We start from the raw sequence: 6,116 nt of genomic DNA, 5'->3' as shown, positions 1-6,116 counted from the left end.
ATTATGATAAATCAAGTAATTTTTACAGCGATTTTCGACTGTTATTTTTGATATGCAAGACAAAATAGTTCATTCTATATAAGATATTTTTCATATGTTTATCTCATGTTTCACAAAGGTAGGTGGCGTTCCAGATATATATTGTATTACTAAAGCAAATATATTATTCGATGTGTCTCAACATGGGTCATCAAGGAAACGTTTATTAAATATTATGGAATAAGTGAACTTCACTAGTTTTACTTTATAACCTGACAACATATTTTATTTTTCACATAATATTTTAAGTTATATCTCACCTAACATTCACAAAGAAGGACACAATACTGACACAAAGGTTTAATGTCTACAGTTATTTATATTGAAACAACAGTTTTGCATATTTTAACATCTGAATTTTACAGTTTGAAACAACTGTTAAGTAATAAACAAATAATTTGTTGTCCAGTTAGTATTAAAGTTCAAAATTGTATTGAACTTTGACCTTGCCACAACTTCAAACTTTTTTAGGTCCACAAAATTGGTGAAAAATATGGATTTCATTTCTAAACTTTCACATAGATTATTTCAGATAATGTTTTGTGAGACACTCAGTAGTTCGCTTCCACATTTAAAACGTACATATTATTTGAATTATATAGTTATTATAACCAATAATATACTGCTTTTGTTCTATATCTAAACATAATAAATGAACGACCTCAGGTTTCACTTTACTATAATTCCTGATCTCAAAGAACTTTGAGACTTATTAAGACACTATTAGAAAACCACACACTGACTTTCAAGAAATACAAAGATCGTCTTGTGGTCAGACACACACAAACAGTGATTCTACAGTAAGCAAAACCATCGTGGACATATCGACATAATATTTTTAAGAACTAACTATTCACTTAGCAGAGAGGGGTGATCCAGCTTTATAACAATCAGATGTGTTTAGTATTCATAATCAATTCCTAGTTTGGTTAAGAAAATATAGAGGGCAGTAAGGTCTAGAAAACCCTATTGATCATGGGTTTCAGTTAATACAGATGATGTTTTCATTTGAATACATGAAAAACATTTATTAAAATAAAAGTCAATTATATTACACTGTTACCATACACGTATTTATGTTATGTTCAATACTGATAGGAAGCTTTATATAATTTTAATGTTAACAATACTTTAACTATAGTTTTTGTATGTAAACTTCCCGACAAATGGCCAGACTGTGTCAGAATGTTTAGAATATTTTCAAGTACAATTTATGATTTTTACACAGCATGTAAGATATATAAGATTTTATTATACAATACGCCATATTATGTAAACTAATGGTGTAAGAATTATTTGTTCATGATTAGTGTTTGTAATCACAGTTTCCACTTCAGACATATTCTAGTTTTAAATATATGTCTGAAACAAACTGTCTGAAGGTCAGTCAAATCTGGGTCAGTTTTTAAATACAAATATCCTGTACCTTTCACTACTAGTAACCAGACCTAATGTAGTTCTGTTACATGAATAAAGAATGATGAACCAGCTCTTAAATGTAAGTATATCATTACAGACTTTGTTAACTTATGTAATTTATGTGTTTGTTTAACATCGTGATGACTACTTTCAATTATGTTCTTTATAATATTATGTGATTTTAATAATCATATATTATGTTATATTTTAATCCATTGGAAGAAAAAACAAATGTTGTTGTCTGTAACAAGCGGTGAAAAACCAGTAAGTCATAAAACAAAAACAATTAGGTTCCTCTTCCATTATACAAGGTGAACAAACACCTGATTCATCTCTTGTTCATTTTACTGGGAATAACAGTTACTTCATTCTAGCAAGTTACGAGAAAAAATTGAATGTTTATATTCGATAGTGTGAGGACTTTGGAAATAGAAACCTATATGAAACCAAGGAAGGTATCACTTTTCTTCAACAGGATAAAATGAATTTAAACAGAGGATATCAAACAATAGTATAGCTGTACAGAGAAAAACTGAACATTTTTATTTTCTAGAAAAACGAAACCGTGTTGCATTGTTAATGTTTTTTTATCTTTTGTTTATATATTGATTCAATTATAATGGTATTGATATGTTATTTAATAAGGTTTTATTTGTTTTATCAAAATCTGAATGTCTGAATTTACGTGCACTGAGGTCTCGTATTAATATTTACTTTAATTTAAAATTATTGAGAAAACAGGTTAACTCCAATATTATTAACATATATATATCCTAAGCAAGTGTACCATATTTTACAACTGGTGTAGAAAGAACAGAGTGAAACCAATTATCTTAGTTAAATTAATCTTTCTTGTACCACGTGAGTTCGTGATAAATATATAAAGTTATAGTTCAAATCAATATTGTAAAAAGTAAATATACGTCTTTTTTAATCTGTATTTAATAAATTACTTACATTTATCAGGTTCTGATGATTACTCTAGTAAAAGACAGTTTATCCAGGAGTTATTAAATATAATATACTTACGTTCTACCTTTGAAGATTTTAAAAATAAACGAAATTCGTAAAACAACATTTACAAATTATCCACAGAATATTTCAAGTTATTCTTTCTTACGGAAAAAAAAACACAATAAAAACAAATGTTTTATATAACATTTTATAAATCTAACATGTTTACTGTATATCATAACCTACTTTATAACAATATGTATATTCATCATACTTTAACAATGATGAACATATTTTGTTTGTCATTAAACCTAACAGTTCGTATAATAAATTCATATGTTTGTACACTTTACATACAATAACAGAAAGCTACATGTACACTCACGAAATTCTCAGTATTTGATGGTGAAATAGGAAATTATAAGTAATTACTTCCTCTTTTCCATTTAGAACTTATATATTTGTCATTTAAATATAACTTTATATCTATAACAACCAATGTCTATACACAGTCTAACTTCTTGAAGGTGTAATTGTTTAGACACGTAAAGAAATAACAGTGTCATCTATCGTCTTACAACTTGGTCAATGTTCTTCAACTTTATCCAGGGTTAATTTCCTCTGTCAGGTCGACAGATTGACAACATTTGATAATTACAAATAACCAATACATAAAATATACATGAATTATAAGTACCAAGTTTAACACCTTCAGTATATCCAGTGTGGATTTCTTGTATTCTTTTCTATTCATTTTGACCCGTACACTGACCCTTTCTTTATCAGTCAAATAACCGTTACTTGACAAATAATTTGTTCTCTATGAGTTTCCTTGAAAAATATAAATATGTTTCATCTGTTACACATTAACACAATGTGTTAAATACTGTGTTACATCACTCTATCTATCTTTATAGAAATAAGTCACAACAATATTATGGTGACCGTCTCTTAATATTTTGATGTACTTCTATATTTTATAATCTCACGACATAAGATATGGTAAACAAGAAAAACAAATCAATCCTTTATATGAATTCAATTTATAAAGAGTGTCCCTATAATATTCACATGAAAAACAAAACTTTCAGAAACATGGTTCGATTTCCTTCAAGATATCATCCTTCAAAGATCATACTTATTATAATAAAGTTATTGTAACCATATTACATAACCACAGAACTTTATATGTCAGCTTGCTTGATAGAAGGTTTAAGAAAATTTTCTTAAGTTCGCTGTAACAACGAAAATAAGTAATAACATATTGACATACAGTTTTCTTTAAATCGCCTCCTAGTGGCATAGCGGCATGTCTGCGGATTCACACCGCAGGGTACATATAACCCGTTGTGTAGCTTCGTGTTGGCCCGGCATGGCCAAGCGATTAAGGCGTGCTGTGCGACTCGTAATCTGAGGGACGCGGGTTCGTATCCGCGTCACGCTAAACATGCTCGCCCACCCAGCCGTGGGGGCTTTATAATGTCACGATCAATCCCACTATTCGTTGGTAAAAGAGTAGCCCAAGAGTTGGCGGTGGGTGGTGATGACTAGCTGCCTTCCCTCTAGTCTTACACTGCTAAATTAGGGACGGCTAGCACAGATAGCCCTTGAGTAGCTTTGTGCGAAATTCCAAAACAAGCTTCGTGTTTTATTCTAAACAAACAAATAATATCCTTAAGTTACAGTTAGCCATGTTCTTATATTAAATAAATAAATGCTGTTTAGAAGAGCTGGAACTTTGCTATCCAGTTTTCAAGTAGTTTTATGATCATTGATAAAACACAGAGTTTTGTTGGTAAACAGGTTTACAGCCATGAACTTGTTATCACTACAGTTATTTCTGTCACTAAAAGGAAAGGAAAACAACAGCCTAGAGGTTTCTCACACAGACCACTAGGATACAGTAAAACACTGAGATAAACGAAATTTCCCTTAAGTTATAACAACGACTGAATACATGAAACTACCGTCATTATTAGACGATACACTCTTGCAGGTATCGGAGCTCGTAATGTGAGCTTGAAGGTTGTGAACATATCGTTCGAAACACGATATCATTTACCAGTTAAGATATCTAAGAATTTGTATTTATTTAATTATTTCTAACAGACTTTATATTTTTGATAAGTAACTAGTGGTTAAATATTTTCACCTGATGAAATGAGAATCATCTCGGATCTTAAAAAGTAGGCTTAACTTAGTTTCTTCAATAACATTTAGAATCTCACGTATTTCAAATATACTTTATTGCATTGAACAGAACATGTAAAAACAAACTTGTTTATAATCGCAGCTTACGATGATAAAAAAGATGGTGATTGTAAATATAAAATTAAATTCACAAAGGTATGAAATACCTATAACTAAAAAAACACAAGTTATTTGTTGGCCTTTTGTTTTTGTTTTTAAATTTGATCAAAAATTACACAAGAAATAGCTACATATATCCTCTAGTGCTTATTGTATACCAAGTGCGCATGTTTGTGATACATGTTAAAAATATCTTTTCCATGAATGACAAACTTAAGTTTTGTTGAAGTTCTGAAATCCTTTTGCAGGTAAAATCACTATTTTACACTTCTTCCTGTTACATGACGAGATACATTACACTATGAAACAAAATTATTACTTTTTGTTGTTCCTGGGCAGAAAGTGTTATTTCCCAATTGCTTATGCCTAAAATAAATAGAAAAAAAACCTATTTTTCTGTTCAAAGTTTGCCTTTGTAACCTTGGTAATGAAATTTTCAAATTTACCCATTTTCCAGAACATTTCAAGTAGATTCAGTGCTGAGGAGCTGATAGAGAATTTTTTCGAACTTTTTAGAATTTTCTAGAACTTTCTATAGTAATATACATACAGGGTTCACCACTTTAGTTTAGTTCTAGCTGCCTAAGTGAACACATAGACCTATCTGATTTTATCAGAGATAGCATCAAGAAGCTTCCAGCATTCTCCAGAAATATTCTGCTATGTATGTGACCAATATATCAAGACAAGAGCGTAAAAGTACTCTGTGACAGCATCTGCTAAAATGTGTGAAGCCTACAAGGCATATTTCGCCATGCTTATCGGGGATCAATACAACCCCTGGGGACTTCATTTTACCCGCGGGCACTGCAAAACAAAACTCTAGAAGGTGAGACGGACAAGTTTTGATTGCTTGAATAGTAATATTTTATATGATACAAATTTTACGCCTGGCATGGCCAAGCGCTTAAGGCGTGCGACTCGTAATCCAAGGGTCGCGGGTTCGCGCCCGCGTTGCGCCAAACATGCTCGCCCTCCCAGCCGTGGGGGCGCTATAAAGTGACGGTCAAACCCACGATTCGTTGGTAAAAGAGTAGCCCAAGAGTTGTCAATGGGTGGTGATGACTATCTGCCTTCCCTCTAGTCTTACAGTGCTAAATTAGGGACGGCTCGGTTCATTGGGCTAACAACCTACTCACTCAAATAGTTGTTGAAGAATCCGCAAGCGATTGCGGTTCTGTGTTTCTAGATGGAATCTAATTGTGATAACTAAGCTAATACAAATTTTAGACCTTTTTAAAATTTAAATATATTTTAATTTATTGTTAATTTCCAATAGTATAGAAAAATATCAAATATAAAATAACTTGCATGAACCTCTTATACATTAGCTGTGGATGAAATACATTTATTCTTCATAATAACAATTTTGTTTTGCTCTTTTGCAGGATGGT

The sequence above is a fragment of the Tachypleus tridentatus genome, chromosome 9, assembly GCF_004210375.1.
Source record: "Tachypleus tridentatus isolate NWPU-2018 chromosome 9, ASM421037v1, whole genome shotgun sequence".
NCBI classification, from domain to species: Eukaryota; Metazoa; Arthropoda; class Merostomata; order Xiphosura; family Limulidae; genus Tachypleus; species Tachypleus tridentatus.
Note: the sequence above shows the minus strand (reverse complement) of the source record.